Source organism: Plectropomus leopardus, chromosome 4 (genome assembly GCF_026936395.1).
Source record: "Plectropomus leopardus strain MGB_pleo_1.0 chromosome 4, ASM2693639v1, whole genome shotgun sequence".
In the NCBI taxonomy this organism is placed as follows: domain Eukaryota; kingdom Metazoa; phylum Chordata; class Actinopteri; order Perciformes; family Serranidae; genus Plectropomus; species Plectropomus leopardus.
The window spans coordinates 30,739,642-30,759,247 of record NC_142179.1 but is presented as its reverse complement, the minus strand read 5'-3'; the positions used below and the strand labels follow the sequence as shown (position 1 = coordinate 30,759,247).

Here is a 19,606-nt window from a genome sequence, read left to right as displayed (position 1 = left end):
ACAGTTGTGTTCTTGACCTCTTAAAATAAAATCCCAAATCCTCTTTGTCTGAGGACTTTTTCATATTAGGTATAAATGTTTTGTACTGTGTTTGAGTATTATTACCCCTCCTGTGCACTTCTCAGATTTTCAGCTTCGCCATTAGTAACGTTATTGAGTACACGTACACTTGCATCATTATGTATCAGATAATTTCATTTCTTCTTAAACCACATTTAAGAAAAATTACAATAAATTTACCTTCTACCTTCAACATTTATGTGTACACATGAACCGTAGTCAAGACCACCTTTTCAGGTGTGCCCATATAAAGTACACAGTCTTCACACTAATCAAACAAACTGGACTTGGAGTGTACTCAGACCTGGGCCCAGGTCCCCGATGATTGGGCCCACTGAGAAAAGACAGTAAAAATGCGTTTGAGTTCGAGACAAGACTGAGACCTTCATGAAGTCATTTTGAGACCGATCTTGAGTTCTACAACACAGATGGTATCAATCCCACATGAAAATATAACTCCAGAAACTGATAATGATAAAACTTTAGAGATTGCAGGTAGAGTACAAATTCAGAGAAAACTTCTGCAAAATAAATTCAAGTTACAGAGGTCAAAGACGTGGTGCCTCCATTGAAAATTCCTAGTTTGTATTTGCATTATGCGTTGTTTGACTGGAAACTTGCTCTCTCAGTCTGAGCTTGAATAAAGGAAGCTTGCTGGAGCTGTGAACCTGACATGTTTTATCACAGGTTTAATTCTTACTAAGATTGTATGAATGTAATCTGAGAGTATACACTGAACTGCCGATCTCAGTGTAATTTAATAGGTAGAACATATTGTGGCAGAATCTCAGGGGAAGCATTTTGGATTAAAGCATGTCGCAAGAATACAATTAAAAGTGACAGAAAAGATGACAAAGTATGCCAGGCAATAAAAATGTGGTGAATTCCCACCCTGTATGATGCAAGCACATGCTCATAATAAGCACCTTAGCTTACAGTATTGAGTCAGCAGCTCACCCTGTTGGCGATCTAATAAGAAAAGACGCATATGAACTACATGGTGACTGTTTGCAGTTCTCATTAGTAAGAGTCAGACAGGGACGTGTGGGGAAAAGCACTGATGATGAACACTTAATATCAGAGGCTTACTGGTAATGATCTCATAGGAAGGTGTGCAAGCTGAAGAAAAATTACAATATTCAGCCAGTGTGAAATATTGCATATAAGAATCCTCTGGCTCATTATTTGATCTTCACAGTACAGGAAGCAGAGAAAGCAAAGCAGCGAGAGCCAGACTGAAATATTTAGGCAGTTAGTGAGTTGGTTCAGGTGTGGGAATTTTCTTTTATGGCGAGAATTCTTCTGTGAAACTGCAAGGCAATGCATCAAAATGCAAAATGAAACTACTTTTATGCAAATACAGTGTGCTGCAGGGTAAATTATCCTGAGCACTGTAGGTGATTAAACCAGAGACTGCACCGAGTGGGTGAGTATGATGAAGTTTTTATGATACACTGCTGTGTCAGGTTACACTGTGTAATCTATACGCAAAATGTTATACTTAGTCGCTGCTCGCAACTGGCTGCAGTTCAAGGCCCTCGTGTACTTTTCATCCAAGCAGCAAATCTGAGGGTGGCAGACAGTGTATTCTACCTGTATGTTGCTTTGGAGAACAATAACCAGGTGAGAAGCACATCTGTCTTTGAGCAAATGGACCTTTTGGGAACCTGAGACAGTATCATTTTCTTGTTACTTTAACCTCTGTAACCACTGTGAATAAACCCCTCTCTGTTTGAGCAGCTTTGCAAGAACTAATTCAGTAAGGAGATTAAAAAACGGGGAACAGGTATGGTGAGAGGGCCGTGGAGGAGAGGGAAGAGATTACCTCTGTTTCTTCCATGCTACTATTTGCTGTGAGCTTAATCCATGGCTACAGACTCTGAGCTCCCACATCGCAGTCATTCAAACACTAGTCTCTTTGAAACGCTTAGCCCCGGCTGTGCTGGAAGCTAAGGGGAGGGAGCCTGTCATGCTTTTATGATGTTTAAGCGGCAGAATTGTTTTTCTTTGCCTCTGCCACCAAGATAAGGATTCATTTGATGTCGCTGGGGTCAAGGTGCTTCTTGCTTAAAGGGCTATTTTCCATTGAGATAGCTGTAAGAGTGTACAGTGTGGTGTAGACATGGGATTGAGAGGTGAAGGATCTGAAGCGAGCGATAAAAAAAAAAAAAAAGAAAAAAATTCTCCTCAAGTACACACCGTATCCTTTGTAAAGAAAATAGCCTCACAGAAATCAATAAGCCTAGATTTCACACTAGAACACTAGACAGCTGTAAGACATAAATCCCTACACTGTTGTGAGGAAAATAAATTCTGTTGGTCTCACAACATAATTTGTGCAGTCAGTACATTAGGACCACATTCACCAATTGTGGGAGCCATCGCTCAGCTTTCTTAAGGCATATAATGGTTTAACTGGCAGAATTTGTTCTGCCGGATGGGCTTGCAACCCTTTGTCAGACAAGGACATCAATGGTGGACTATTTTTCCAGTGCACATTTGATGTTTCCCAAATCCCTTTCCTTTCTACAATAACTGTGCAAAATAACATAAATTACAGTTAGGGTATGGTCAGAGTTAGGCAGCTTTGGTTAAAGGCACAGGGTGCCAAAAATAATAAATACATATTTTTCCTCTTACCTGTGGGGTGTGAGTTTCTGAGTGCGGTGCAGAAAAAAAAACAAAAAAACAACAGCAATGTTTCTCTCTAAAAATCACAACCCGATCACTTAAAATAATCCACGGACCATGTTTTTTTCAGTTTAATGTAGGAACTAAACCACACCCCCTGCCAACCATATCACAGCACAAAAGGAAGCATGCATCTACTAACAGACGAGAAGCTGGTGCTCATGACAGTGCGAGATGTAAACATTATTTTGTCATCTCAGATTAGCTGTAAATTTAGCTAGCTCAGTGGTGCTAGGTAAGCGAGCAGTAGATGCACTCTTTGTTTTGTGTGATGATACGGCTAGCAGGTGTAGTTCGACTTGTCCAGTATGGACAGATTTTCCTGGATACTATCAAGTGGGGGCATAGGAAGAACGCAGTGTAGTGAGAATTTCCTGTCCATCATAACTCCTGACTCAAACTGCTCTGGACATTATTGAGTTCATTACAAATCAACTGTTTCTGCTGTTAAGAGTCTGATTTCTTTGACAAGGGTTAAGGTCTGGAGACAACAAAGAGGATTCTAGGTTCTAGTGGGCCTTAACTTCGATGAATGCTCAACAGTAAGATTCTGAATTCTTACCGGTTTACTGGATGTGAACTTTAAACCAACCCTCCACTATTTTGGGCATTTGCTAGAATGACTGATGCTGTCATTTTCAGCTGTGCTACCAGCATAGTTTGAAGGATAGCAATGTCAGTCAGACTGTCAGTGACTCCGTCAGTCCACCACTTTGGTCCAAACTGACATGGCTCAACAACTATTGGATGGATGCTGATGAAGTTTTCACTCGTTCTGCAAAATATCTCAACATCTACTCCATCGATTCATACACAATTCTGCACAGATATTCTTGGTTAACAGATGATGAATCTTAAAACTCTGATGATCCCTGGCCTTTTCCCTAACACCAGCATGAGGCTCAAATTAGTGCTTTTGATGTCTCACCAACTATTTGATGGACTGCCATGAAGTTTGGAGCAAACATTCATGTCCGCTTCAGGATTAGATCTCTCTTAACTTTTCATCTAGAGCCTCCATCTGGTCCGATTTTCAATTGTCCAGATCTTTAGTTTTGCTAGTATTTGGTCATAAACCAATGACATTCCATTAGCCTCAGTTGTGCCCTGGGTTTAGTACTAATTAGGATATGTAAACATGCTGACATGATGGTAAGAATGCCATCATTAACATTTAGCTTAGAAAACCACTGTGGATAAGAACAGCCTCACAGTGCTGCAAACATGGTTTTAAGAGTCTGAGTCCTCTTCTTGGGTGGATTGTCAATTTGTCATTTTTCCTGACAAATTTTCCAAAAAATGATTTGCCATTGTTTATTAAACCAGACACAGCATGCTCATGTATTCAATCCATCACAAACTCTTACAGCAATGGCAGCCAGCTGTTTTGAATATGGAGTTGTTGGATTCTAACTGAGACATCTCAATTTGCTGCCCTAGCTGTCACTGAGGAATTACTGTGAGGGAAAACATAAGTCCGTGGCTTTATGCCTATAGGGCTTTCGGCTGCCTCAGCGACACATCATGGAGTAATTCACTAGTTTGGTGGCAATTTACAGGCAGACTCAACAAGAAACCCGCCTGGGGGCCTCAAGCAACAAGCTCTCTCTCGGGAAACCGTGGCCAGCTATAGGATTGCCTGGGCAGGGCCCTGCAAACCACCACATGAAAAATTAACCTGCTCACTCCACAGACAGAGCTTACACATCCTCCCTGCCTGAGAGCCTCTGTACACACTCCCCTCATCTCTTGTCTTCTTTCTCTCCCACTGTCTCTTTCTTCCTTCCCTTCTTCATCTCTCTTGTTTTCTCTCCCTGCATGCTATCTGCACAGCCTGTGTTATTTAGATCTATCGCAGAGCCAGCTCTCCGTATCTTTGCTTCAAAGACAACAGCTGTTTGTTTCATGTTGAACACAGACAATTATTTATAGACTGGCAGACTTAGCATGAGCCTATCAGATACTGCCTATGAAATCTAAACATGTCCATCGCCGCTGCCATCAGGTAGTAATGAATCATTGCCGAGTACTTTATCACTAAAAGTCAAATGGAAGTCACCAACTTAAATAAGTGAGGTAACAACAGGGGATTAGTCAAGAAACTGATAGCAAAGGCAGTGAGGTGTCAATAATTTAACGGAGTAGGTTGTAAATCTAAGTGCCTTTGGATATTTCATACCACTGGGGAGCAAAGTTTAATCAAACAGAAAGATTGGCCCCAGAGCTGTGTGGGTGAGAGAGCTGAATTTATTGGCAGCCCTTGAACAGGCAGTAGGGTTTTTATTACAGGCATCATTCAGGGCGAAATTAGCAATGTGACCTGCTATTTTAGTGAAATAAATTGAGTTAAGAGATTGATGTGGATAAATGTCACGTTAAATGTCATCATAAAAAACGATGTTTCTTTGAATTATTGTAAGCCATGAGGGGATATGTTTCCGTTCCCATTCTTTTCCTCTAGTCTTTTTTTCCACTCGGATCCTTCCGTCAAGAATTCCCACTTTCCTTGTTTTGGTTCCAGGCATTGCTCAACATTTTGAGCGAAATGCCATAATGGTTTTTATTGATCCCTGATGTCTGTTGCCCTCTCTGATGCTAAAGTAACAATGCTCTCTGCCTCTTCAAATCGCATCAACAGATGTTGTGACAGCACAGCTTTTCATAAAAGACCCTGAAGGCGGTCGATATTCCCCCAGAACTGGGCTTCGATTTCTGTCGGTTGGTGGAAGGATAAAATGTGGACGTCATCTGAGTTTATCACTTTGATGACTATACTCACTCCCCTCTAGCAGCACCAACAGGTAACCAGTGTTATTTTCTCATATATTGTTTATATTGTGTAGGGAAAAAATGGAAATTAGCAGTGACAGCCATGAAGTTGCAGTTACAGTTTACATCCATGTCTGTCCACAGTAATTTGTAGCCAGCTGACAATACTTAAAATATGTAAGTTGCTGCAAAGAAGCTACATATTCTAAAAATGTTAACGGTTCACACACACATCTACAACCCAGCAGCACAGAAGATAATCGACATAGTTGCGAGATAGACACCAAAGGTTATTGTCACCAATTCAGTATCTGACCAAATGCCTCTCCTTCTATTTCTGCTATAGCATTAAAAAATGGTTAGAAAAGTTTTTTTGCAGAATATTATGATGTCACAGTAAAGTTAGCCTTTGACTTTTTGGATTTAAAATGTCATCACTTCGTCATTTCATTGTGTTAGATATTTGTGTGATTTTTATTAATCATAATTACCCAATGAATTCTTAAATCATGGTCAAAAACATCATTTTTTTACGTTCACAGTGACATGAGTGTATGACCTTTGCCAACCAAATTCTAATTGGTTCATTCTAGAGTCAAACTGGACGCTTGTGCCAAATTTGAGGAAATTTCCCCAGGGTGTTCTTAAGATATTGCGCTCGCAAATGAACAGACAAATGTACAACTTGAAGTTCATGTGATATTGCCTTCACAACAATGGAACGGATGGTTGGACAAATGCCTCCAGGTATGTGTGTCCCTGGTGCTGAGGCATTAAAAAGCTACCAATCAACCTTTGAAAGGGAATGGCTAACATTTTGGGCAAGACACTTATTTGCTTTCTTGCAAAATTAAAGTAGAACATAAACTCTTATTTGTCTGCCAAATGGGAAACTGGAGCCGAGGCAAAGATTTTCAGAGGTAATCTGTTTGGATTTTGGATTGGATCAAATCTTTAAAATTGGTTGTTTCAAAGAAAGAAGTTGTCTGAAAGTGATGTAAATCATGTAATCTTGTTTGGGTTTTGCTCTAAATCAAATCTTCAGGACACAGTAGTTTAAACCTTTTTGGTAAAATTGGGAAACCATTGATCCAAAAAGTCTGGATTGACTGAATATATAAGCATTGATTTAAATTTTGCACTTGATGTGTTTTGGTGCTGTGATAGAGAAGATAGACTTTGGGCTAAATATTAAGCCTTTCAGTACAGCGGAGTAAAAAATGGCCCCGTAAAATAGTCAAACAGACAGCTGGCAATATCAAACAAAATACTTTATTTTAACCTTAAATTATTCCTTTGTGTTAATAATAATGACATAATGAAAAGTACTGTTTAACAACTGCATCCCCATGTTGCGGAGCTAACTGCCTTGTAGCTTCAGCTTGATATCTGACAAACAGATATGAGTGTGGTATAACCAATAATAGGTCTCTCAAGATCCCAAAATGTCCAACTATTTCTCTAACTATGCAATTTTATAGTTATGCTTAATCCTGAAACACTGGTGCACTACAGACCGAACACACAGATGAAAAACTCTTTTCATCAAAAAAAAAAGTTTACTTAATTAAAAAGCGTATTAGCTTAAAGGTCAATGCATTCCTTTAAGCAAACTGGAGTGGATTATGTAAAATATTAATTTTTAAAGTACTTTCTAATATATTTTGCATGATTCTCATGACAGGGTGCACCAGTGATTAGACTGCATTGTGACCTGTGGCTCAGTGAAGGAGGGAAGGCATAAAAAGAGGTTGAATTACTCCCTCGGGGATTAGTATCAATGTGTCACAAAAAAAGAGGCAGTTAGGGATAGTCTGTGTAACTGTCACAGCTTTGCTGTTCATGTCTGACCCCCGTTTGTGTGCACAGAACTCGGTAAATAAGTTGACAAGAGGCAAAGATTGACAGGGTGTGAGTGGTTTCTTTTTCATATGCAACTTCTCTTTTCTCTGGTGCTTTGTGAGAGACAGAAAAGTATTCTCACTGGTCACGCTGTAATTAGCACCCGAGCCACCAAACCACAGAAGCTGCAGTGATCACTTGTGCCAAGTCCCCAAACAACCACCTCGCCAAACCACCCACCCACACACACACACACACACACACACACACACACACACAAAGCCTACTCTCCCTCCCTTTACTTTCGCTTGGGTCTTACTCAGGGTTGCAGCCGTGTGGTAATGTACCCCTGTAACTGTTCACAAGTGGCAGATTTTTCAACCTCGAAGGCCTTGTCACACAATGCCACATTAGCAGAGGTGATGTTTTCTCAGTGGCACTCAACAGGCTGACACAATGTGGCAAACTGTCACAGGGGACGGCTTCCCCACCCAGGACCTCTCTTGTTAAAGTGTGTGAATAAGTGAGCGAGTGAGACTGAAAGAGAGTAAGAGAGAGAGAGAAAGAGAGAAAGAGAGAGAGATCTCTCTCAGCGTGTTTTCAACGCATATCTGCAGCTACGCAGTATAATGAGCACAATGTTAACAGACAGTGTAAACATAGAAGGCAGCATAAACAGGCTGACGGCAGGCAGCAGTGAGGGCTGTCTGTGTGTAATGAGCGAGCTGCACAGACAAACCCATCCTCCTGGTCTGGAGTACGGATGGAGAACTTCGGTCATCTAATAAAGGACGTTATGAGAAATCATGAGAGTTTATTTTTCATTTATTTCATTTTATCTACCCGTAGAGAGCTTGCTGGCCACTTTTTATCACCAGCACTGCTTCAAATTTCCTAGTAAAAAGGTTCTTTTTTTAGTTCCCGCTGAAGAAGAATACATGATAGAGTTTTATATTCTATTAACTCCTTATCAGAAACCTGTTCTCAGAGTAAATAAAAAATTCTCCGATATTCAAAAGAAGATGTGTGTAAAAGAACATCCATATGTTTACACTGTATATGAGGTCCCACATACTATGAAGCTCTGGAGGAATGAATTCCCATTAATTCATAAGTATGAGTTGTAAACATTTAACCAATGGCATTTCAACAGCACTTGTTGAGGGAAAGGGAACGCAGCTCATGCATTTTTCTCTGCTATGTTTTCTCCTTGATGCTGGCGAGGACCTTGTGAAGCTGTGGATGCATTTTTAGTTACAGCAAGACATAAATCTTGTCATAGATTGCATATCATTGTTCTCTGATGCCAATCACTGATTCTGCAGAGTGTACAACTACATCTTCACAAAAAATACAAGCCCCCCCCCCCAAACAACAAAAAAGCCATAATTCTCTGTCCCTTTGAGCAGAGCTGATATGCATTATCTCAAATGTTAATATGCCGTATACATTCGAAAAGCAACTGAGAGCCTTGCTGAATAACAAATGAGTGGGAAGAATAGAAAATCAACGACGAGCAGATTGAAAGTTAAAAGGCTGTAAAATGAGCGTGTGTTCAAATAGAGAGAGGGGCTGTGAGCGGGCGTATTATACTCGGCTTCTTATAACGCTCCCCTGGCTTTCACAAGGCTCTTGATTAGCAAACAGCAGCCCCCGAGATAAAACACACTCAGAGACACGGACTGGATTTGCATGTTAAGAGACTTGGAGCTTGTCATGCATGCATCTACTCCAGGCAAATGAGAGAACATGATGCTTTAGATGCTGCTCCTTCCTGCAGGAAGGTGTCTGATTCCAGCTTTTGTTTTGGGTCCTTATGGGTCAAGTTTTTCTATTGCCAGATATCTATTATACAACTTACCCTGACAGTGACCATGGATGCATAACTCTGGTCCTGACATATGTTTTTTTTTTTTACTTGTGTCTTTATTTTGTGACCTTGCAGGTTTACTTTGTACTCAGTTGTGATTGTGCAGGAGCAGCTTGTTTAGATTGCATTAATAACACTACGTCAGGTCCATGTTTGATTGCACATAAATTTAGTGCACATGTGTCCTAAATAAAAGTTTGCATAATTATGAATGTGTTATGTAAGCTTGTGAAATAATATTTGCACAAACAAGGATTTGCATTCATACATAATGTAGTTCCTAAACGCTTACATGCAAAGCCAGACGGATTCACACATCTCTTGCAAACTTTAACAACAGGACGTCATGTACTCGGCAAACAGGCGCTGCAAGACACACAGTGCTGCAGCTGCACAGTGACTCCACTCCAGCCTTTATCGCTTTGTGTACTCACACAAGATGCTGATAATAAAACAGAAGAGATGATTAAAAAGTACCTCAAGAGGATTTGCATAAACTGTGAGACAGTGTGAGTGAATATATGGATAATTTGGTTTATAAATGAAGACATGCTGAGGCAACCCAGCCTATTACTTTCATGTGAGAAAAGCAGTCGCTTGAGTTCACCCCTCGTAATGACTTGGTTAAATATAATTTATGACTTGGATCATAAGTTATTCACCGACTTGCTGATTAATTATGTAGGCCTGAAATGTAATATCTCTGATTATGTGTGACAGTAGATTTTCATGGTTACAGATGGAGGGAGTTTCTAACAGCGGGTTTATGCTAAGCAGCTTTCTTTTGTAAATTGATACAGACGCATTTGGGAAAATGTGAAAAAGTGTTTATCCTCTTGCTTGATTGTATAACACTGAAGGATTTCCTTCTGCAATATGATGCATGCATCCATTAAAAATCATTACTTTAGGGTCATCATTTAATCCCTATAAAATATAGAGGATCCAGTCTGTAGAAGCTAAGCTGATTTTGTTCTACTCTCATTTTTTAAGAGGAACTGCCACTTCTTTTCGAATGATTGAATCTCAATTTTGAACAGAACTGGATTTATAGCCCTCGGGCAAAGTAGAGTCATTCTGTAATGATACCAAATACAGAGAAGGATATGGTCAAAACCTTTCATCCATTTTTCATGCTTGTTTAACTTGTCCTACACACCACACTAAATCCATTTTCCACACAAAGTTTGAGGAGCCTTAGCTCGAGATTGGTGCAGACAGCTTGTTAAATATGTATCGGCGAGGCGGTGGGCAACCTGCTGAAGTGGCAATGTACCTCACCTCCCGCTGAACACAGTGAATGAATGATAGATCCCACTGTGAATCGGAACCTCAACTCCTGTCGCCTTTCAGAAAAGGCTAGTGTGACACTTCTCTACATGTGCTGGATTGTGAAGGAAAAAATATTCAAGGTGCACAATATAACTGCACAATATCCCCCCGATGTGACCCAGGCATGGCAGCCAGAGCAGCTAGTCTGCATCTGCTAGCAATATGGGTTTATATTAAATATCATATCAGTGCATTTCACAAAAGTCAGTTAATGAAGTCTTCATGAACCCGAATCTTGATATATAGTCTGCAGGAGGAAACTATACCTTTTGTTTCTGTGTAGTCTATTTCTGGGATGATGTTGCATGGAACAGCAGAGCTTTCTTTCATTTCATTGCTGTGACCTGTGTTCCCTACATTCACTGGCCGTCAAATTTTTGTTACCAAAATACAACTGGGTATTACGTTGATGTTCCCTAAATCCAAAAGGCATCTTGTGTATGTTTTCTAAATCCTGTTAGAAAATCACATGTTCTCTAAAGCCTCCTACAGACTGACATTTTGCTATCTAATAAGTTTAGTGCAGCTACGATGCAGGCTACGATGTACGTCCATCCATGTCAATACAATGTCTTGATCGCACAACTGTGACACTAGCCATCCTTGAACCTCTCTCACTTTGCGATGTAGGACCACCGTTTTTGAGCCCTACCAAGGATATCACAACTTTTTATTCACAATGGTCATCTTTCATCAGGGACATCCCAAAATCACAGTGTAAACTGGGCTTAAACTGACCAATACGTTTGTTTTCCCTAAATCCAACACAGCACCATGTTGTGTTCCCTAAATCCAACAAGGCATCATGTGTCTTCCCTAAATCCAACACAGCATCCTGTTTGTGTTCCCTAAATCCAACAAGGCATCATGTGTATGTGCTCCAAATCCAAAAAGAAAAAAAACCTGTTCCTAAATCCACAGACATCATTGTGTGTTCCCAGAATCCAACAAGGCATCATATGGGTTCTTTAAATTGAACAAGGCATCATGTGTGTTCCCTAAATCCAGCGTGGCAATGTGTGGTTTCCCTCAGTCCAACGAGGCAATGTGTGATCCCTCTAAATCCAACTAGAAACGTGCATGTTCCTAAATCCATCAAGACATCATGTTTGTGTTCCCCAAATCCAACAAGGCATCAAGTGTGTTCCCTAAATACAAGAAGAAATTATTTGTGATCCCCAAATATAACAAAAAAATCATGTGTGTTCCCTAAATCCAGCAAAGCATTATGGGTGTCCCTCAATCTAGTACTGCCTCCTCTGTGTTTAACCTAAAGTCATATCATGTGATATCTCATCTATAAACTGCACAAACAGTGCATGTGATCCAGTGTGTCTCTCCGTGTTGCTGTTTAGTGAGTCACTGTCTCTGCAGTGCTGTCTCCCAACTGATCTGTAGTTAATCTCTCAGAAGTCTCTGCTGGGAGAAAATGATGAAGGGAGGAAGAGAAAGACAAAGAAATAGAGTTACTCTCCGCTGCAGCCCGATGAGCTTCCCTAAGCTAAGGCTCTCCAGGGAGTGCTCATATGTCCAAAACCCTAGCAAGACTTCAGCGACTCAAGTGATTATGGTTATAGCGTGTTTACATGCGTGGGCTCACTTTCAATGTTTACTCATGGACTGAAATATACTCTAAGCTTTTTGACATTTTAGTCTGAGTATTTCGCAGACTACTCACAGAGCTGCAGAAAGTAAATGGGATTTATTAAATCTGACTGATTTAAAGCATCAGCGGCAAAATCTACAAAATGTAAGCGATAGCAGCCTGTTGCCAAATTCGTGTCTTAGTTCCCTCAAGGCTTCGAGTTGAGAGCCTCTTTTCTTTTACGTACAATGTGTCCTTGTGATTACTGTAAAGTTGACTGAGACAGAAAAATCAATAATGGGTCAGCTTTTACTGAGTGTGTTCCGTAGAAAGATTGTTTATTTCGAGCTGTTTGGATATAGAAAAGACCCACAGTTTCTCCGGTGGTGAGTCTGTCAAACAAAGAAATCCTCAAAGTAAGTCAACAAGTAGAGTCCAACAGATTGAGGACACGGCTCTGTTTCTGGTGATGCTTCCATTTGGTGAGTTTCCAGGTGGCAACCAGGCTGACAGTTGCTGGGCTGTTCTGCTGCAGGCTCTTCTCATTGATCTCCTCTCTCCTGAGATGCAGTTCACCTCCAAGCGCAAGAGATGTGCCACGAAGAAGACGGGAGAAATCGTTTTCTTTACTTTCTTCTGCTTTTTCTCCCACTCAAGAGAAGCCCCAGTGTGTCTGTGATGCGGCAAGCAAGATGAAGATCAAACTTTTATCCGAGCGTAAGCGAAAACAGGTAGACACACATTCATAGACAGAGCAAATGCTTTCACGCATGCTGTCCCAGCAATGCATACTTTCTCATCCCGCTGTGCCTAAAGGAGTTCTCACAATTTGTACAAGATGAGAGGCAGAGAGAGACAGACGGAGAGAGAGGCAGAGAGAGATTGGATGTATTCTCCACCTCACTTCGCGTCTCTTTGGCACCCAGAGGCTTCTCCAAAGCTTTTAGTAAAAAAACCAGCGGCTGTGTGATGGATCAAACAGCAGCAGCAGCCACTTCCCAGCCTACCAAGCAAACTACTGGCTTTGATATTTCAGTCACTATCAGCCTCTGTGTTGTGTCTATTTTATTCACTGCTGGGTAAATTCATCTTTTCCTGTGGTCCTCCTCATCTTCCCTCCATCACCCCTTCCCCCTCCCCCACCCCCCATCCCCCACGCCCTCGGTCGTCCCCTGTCTCTGTCTACAATTTGTTCCAGGATTCCCTCTCCAAAGATTGACTTTCGTAAAGCTTGCTGTGTTCCGCGCTTTAGTCCTGGCTAAAGGTGAACGATGCATTTGCCATTGTAATTACCGCCAGCCCTGTGGGCAGGAGGCAAGATTGGCTTTCAGTCACTTAATGTGAGTCTGTCTGGATCTGAGGAAGTAGAGACATGTCATTGAACCCACTCGCTCCTTCCTACTCTCTGTCCCATCAGTGCAAGCTTTTTGTGTCATGACTTTGCTACATTGCACACAGCTTAAGATACACTGCATGACTTTTGAGTTTCATAATTAGATCAAGCGCCTTCCTTTTTTGCCAATCAAGGCCATGTTGATGTTTTGCCCCCAATGCATCTTTTGACAATTTAAATCAATTTTAATCTGAAGTCCGGATGTCCTCTTGTAGTTTCAGATCAACAGTGAAATCTGATTGGCAGGAGCCAGCTGGAGCAGAGTGCCACAGAACAGGGAAAATGATTGCAGGCATCTGTCAAATCATTATGTTTGTTTTGGTTGTGAACTCATGTTTTCAATGGTGGCATAGTGTTGAAATTCAGATATCTGAGCTCACTGTACGATGCTTGTTTTAATCTTGTTATCGTGTTGAATCTATTTAGTCTGTGCAGTTTGGCAGAGTGCTCTGAACCTAAACCAAAAGATTTAACTGTTGCTTTGTTTCACACACACTGAGCGTGTTTCTGCAAACTTTTAGAGTTTTGTTTTATGATCAAACTCCAGAATATATCAAAGATCAGAGGAATACTACCAAAGTGCCCAATCTACTGTAACAGCTTACCGTATGGTAGAGCTGTAACTCAGCCTCAAACTGTGCAGAAAGTGCAGAAAAACAAACATGCTTCCCAGAACACTGCCATTTTTTGTAGCTTCTCTGGACTGGCTGCCAATTTCTCTTAGAATCAATTTTATCCTCTTACTAACTACATCCAAGGCCAGGTGCTGGATTACATCAGTGAGCTTTTAACTCCCTACTGTCCCAACAGACCAAAGTAGAGTCAGGCCAGAGTCCAGGTTAAAATCAAGCAGTGATTGAGCTCTTGCTGGACTTGTACCTTGGCTTTGGAACAGTCTGCTGGCAGCATATTTAAATCCCCCAAAAGACATTTGATAGTCTTCCTCCTGACTAGCTTACAGATATCTTGCTGTTTGCATAATGTCACTTTGTTTTGCTACCAACATTTTTATGTTATTACCTCTCTTTTATCTTGTTTTTTAATCAGTTATATGATTAGTCTGTTGGACCGTTTGTTTGTGGTTGTTTCATTCTTTTATTGATAGTTTTTAATCTCCTTATGTCTGTTTTTTATCCCTTTATTTTGTTGTCCTTATGGCTTTATAAATCCTGATGGTGCTGTTTATTTTCCAAGTGTCTGGAGTCCACAGTGGAGTCTTCCTTTAGGGATCATAAATTTGCATGTTCAAAAGACCTGTGCATATTCTGTGGCTATATAGGATTACAAGAAAGCATTTGCTTTAAAAGTAGCTTTTTTTAAAGACATTACCCAGGGATTTTAGATATGCTGAGCGGACATACCTATATTACATGCATATATATTTATCAGTGATGTTCTGCCTTAAACTGATTGACTTACACACTTGAGAGCTGTCTGATGTAAACACAGTCACCTCTGATGCTCTAGAATTGGTGAGGGTTTTTTTGTACAGTTTTGTTTAACTGACACAAGCCAAGGCACTTAATACTGTACTGCAATTAGGTGTGACGCAATTAGGTTTGAAGCTGCATTACAAAGTGCCATCCATTAATCGGTGGCGACATTTTAATGTTTAACAATGTAAATGTCTTTACCTTTTTGTTATTTGACGTCAGCTTTACTGACAGCCAGCCAGCCATGATGTCAGGTGGAAAAAAATAGTCAACCTTGCTAAACGGGCTTTCAAGCTCAAAACTGAGCTGCTTTATCACCACGGTGAGCTGTGGGGCAACTGAAGGGTAGACACAATGTTTCCACTGCAATGCTGTTGGGTGGGGATGGTGTAACTAGCGTAGCTGAATGAGCTGAGTGCAACCATTCAAAAATAATCTTGGTTATTAACCAATTAACCGTTAACCCTTGACATCCCTAACTGCAATCATAGGATATTGTATGAACTCCAGAAGCATGTGTCTGATAAACAGTGTGGACATGAAGTTATTTGCTTGAATGCATTTATATTTATGTGGCTTTAGAGCAAGCATCTGTTACTCAAGGCTACATGTGTTCACTCACTTTGTTTTTTTAATAGCAAAGATTAAAAAACATTAACAAGATGGCGCCGTGTGAGGGGCTGCCAGTTACAGCAGCACTTGATAAGGAAGGCCTGGGATGCCCGCTTGACCCAGTGCAGCTGGTGGGAGAAAGGAGGATGATCACCAAGCTATCAGCCGCGGTGGAGTATGACTCCCACCCCATGCATGACACTGCGACTGCACTGGAAAGCTCCTTCAGCGGCACACTGCTCCACCAAAAGTGTGTGAAGGAGTGGTAACACAGGGTCGTCCTTCTGCTGCTGACTGTACAACCAGCTGCTTCCAGTAGACCACACCCACGCACCAACTGGATTATACCAAAAGTGCAATTATTTTCCATTTGCAATTGGTGTATATATATATATATTTCTAAACTGTTGAGTTGCCACCTTGTTAATACTATTTTGCACCTTGTTTTTTTATTATATTTGGCACCTTGTTTTTTTATATTTAATATATATTTTTTACTATTTATATTGCTCTTTTGCTGCTTATCCTGTACCCTCCTAGCAGCTGTAAAAATGCAAATGTCCCGACAGTGGGACTATTAAAGGATTATCTTATCTTATCTCTAAAGATATCGTGGCTGGCTCCTTACACCAGTAAGGAAGCAATTTGTTTTATTCTTTGAATCTAATTTGTGTTCTTTAATAGACATCCATCTTCAGAGTAGTATATTGACAAGCTCCTAGTAGATATAAAGACAGCAAAAGCACAGGTCCTCAGCAATAATCTTATGGAGAAAATTATGCACGAGTAATTGATTGTTTCCATACAAATGGGTCTACGATGAGATATTGAACTGTGCAGTGATACTGAAAGAGAGTAATCACAGCCCTGACGTTCCTGACAGGAGACAAGTGGTATCAATGTCACTGAGACTGACAAATCAGATGTGATTCATGCAGCGCAAGTGGCATGCTGAATAGGCAATAACGCAGAGCTTGTGTAAACCTAATTACACCAAACATCGCCCCATCAATGATGCCTTATCTCATACATTGATTAGCTACAAGGTAACAATTGGAGTGTAATGACCCACTGAAATTTGCCTTGTATTGTCTGAACCTCTTGCTCTCTTTATTGCTCGCTCTCTCAAGCTCTCTTTATGTCAGGAGACGCATTTGCACTCAGGGTCAGCCTTTCCACATCCTGCATTTCCAAAGAGCTAAATGAGAGTCTCGCTGTGGCCCCTGCCATCCTATTGATCCCCCTTTCCAGCTCTCCAACTGGAGTTTATGCACTAAATTTAGTTTAGTGCTAAGGGCCCTCATTAATAATAGATCCATCGGTAGGGGGTGGAGGGACCATCACTGATTGATTTCAAAGAGAGAGAGTGTGAGAGAAAGACACAGAGGAAGTGAGAGAAGACCAGGTTTATTTATGTGAGTCGAATTCCCTTAGTAGGCTGAGTCAGCTGTCCTAAAAGTCTCATCCTACACAAACACACACACACACACACACACACACACTCATGTATATATATCAGCTGTGCCATCATTCGGAGGCATTTCATCTCCAAATTCCAGCCTACTTTATGCTAAAAATGTAGAGAATTGAAACAGGGGTGACTATAAAAGCATAAAAATGAAATGAATATCAAGTCAAGGCCTGTGAAATGCTGCATGAGCAACAGGGTTATGTAATGCTGCATGCATTGCAGACACACCATGTTTGAGTCTCAATTTGCTAACAGATGGGACGAAGCTCCAGTCATTAAACAGGCATATTTCCATCCTACAGCAATCACATGGTTACAACAAACCTGTTGACCATCAGTCACAAGATGTGACGATTTATTAAAAGAGCACCCTACCAAGGAAAAGAGAAAATGTGCATGTTAAGAAAATGTATGCATAAAAATTATAATATAGGGGCTGAAATGATACATGGCAGATGGTTATATTCTGTATAAAATGCATACATTAATGTATTTTCATATCTAACCACACATGCTTTTAAACAGATGTACTGTATGTGCAGAAAATGTGTAGAAATACACTTGTTTTGTGAGAATCTACTCACCCAGTCACATACTGTATATTTAGCTCACATAACCATTATCAAGTCAAATGCTGCTGTCAGAGTGTTGCATAATCCAAATGTTGGCTGGCATTAGCGAACATTTACAAAGCTACAATATTAAAATAAGCCAGATGTTAGTGCAACTGTTAATCTCCACATGTCAGATATAAGCAAACATAATAATATTAGCCAGCCATATGCAAGCCTAAATTATACAGTGAAAAAAAACAAGTCGACTTTCATCAACAATATGTTAAACATGGCCAAAAATATAGTGCATGTTTGATTGATCTACATATGCTGAATGCATTACTGTTTTGCACATTAGCTGCTTCATATTTCTGGCAGGGTTCTGCTACAGCTAACAACATGTGTTAGTTTATTACAGACAATAAAATAATAGCATTAAAACAATGGCATTGTGATGTCAAATACTACTGACAGCACTACTGGCAGATATCCATAAACTGTGTGGAAGCCAAAGTAAAGTAATGGCTAGTAGCTTCCATTAAGAATCAGTATTAAAGCTATCAGTTAAATCATATCTATAAATTAATATAGTGCTGCTGCTGATGTCAGATTTCTAATGAAAGGTCAAGAGCAGCTTCCTGTGCACTATTAGCATAGACTGATATATATAATTTGATGCCCACTTACACATTACAGACATTAACCAAATCCAGTCAGAGATATTAACCAAATCCGTCAGCCTGATAAGTGGGTTTTTAGGTGGGGCGGCTAGTTGTCAGAGGGGATCTTATTTGGATTGGATCTGGCTGCTTTGCCACAGGGTGCAGCTGTAATGACAGGCCTTTCAGCAGCCACACAACCACACTGAGCATGGCTCATCACAGAGAGCAGCCCTGCAGGGGAATTATGTGGAGCGACCTGGCACCACAGTACTAGATTTTCCAGCAGACTGCCTCTTGGGTTGTGTTGACAGTGAGTAAGCCTTGAATTTACTCTGCCAGTCAATAAATCCCCCTCTCACCAAACCAATGGGAATTGATGGATCATTGGAGGTGCTCTTTTCTTCCTGTATGTTGCACTTGTTTTATGTGATGTGCAGCTGTGGTTAAGTGTGCTGTGTGGGTGTGCGTGCACTGAAGAGAGATGCAAACATGCATAAATTTGTAAATGCAAAGAACACAGGTATGCATATTCATGCAGCCTTCAGCTTCAACACAGTCTTAGAAAATGCACTTTTACTTAAAGATACACAGAAATACACTTGGAGTGGATATATCAGAGGTTGCCACATGTGTGGCTGGTATTTGTGTTTTAAATCAAACACCACTTTGATTCCCATGAAACCTCAGCCATCACAAAGGGATCCACGGCGACATGTGTGTGTGTGATTATGTCTCTGTGTTTGAGACAGCTCTTGGATCAAAGTGTCAAACCATCCCCAGCACAGCACAGCAGGAGGTGAGAGGTGTTTGTGCTACCTAATCAACCTCCTGCGCAAAAAGCCACTGTCTCCGTCTCATGTCCCCTCTGTTTACGGAGATAATACGACACATACAGTTGTGCTGGTTTAATTCATAACAATGATCTGACTTGTCGGGATTATTAATCAAAGGAACTCCCGGAAAGCAGAGGCTTCTGTGAACCTTGTGGGAAGTTGCGCATTCAAGAGGCATATATCTGATTAAAATACTGTCGGCATCATGAGCCAAGGCCCCTGAGTTCAGATAGTTAAGCAATTATGCCTGTGTGAACACTAAGAAGTAATGGAGAGACGGGTGCATGTTCCAGCTGTTCTGTCTCTGAGTGTGACAGGCGTCAGCACAGCCAGGCTGTGACCTCTCAGATCTGAAACAGCTTGCGAACCCGTCATTTATCAACATATTACAGCGCCTACTGCAGCTTCCCTGTGAAAAGAAATGGGTTGAAGAGGAGAGGACAGTGCAGTGCAGAATTTAGCCAATATTTGTAGAATATGAACCTCAAAATATATTTCA

The 19,606-nt window shown here is 40.8% G+C and overlaps 1 long non-coding RNA gene across 1 annotated transcript in view; it reads right to left on the bottom strand.

The window, feature by feature from the left end:
- Positions 1-12,491: 12,491 nt before the first annotated feature.
- Positions 12,492-19,606, bottom strand: part of LOC148189803 (uncharacterized) — a 94,948-nt gene continuing 87,833 nt past the window's right edge. The window contains exon 3 of the long non-coding RNA XR_015776333.1: positions 12,492-12,822. This is a non-coding gene — a long non-coding RNA (uncharacterized LOC148189803). The remainder of the gene's footprint in view (positions 12,823-19,606) is intronic.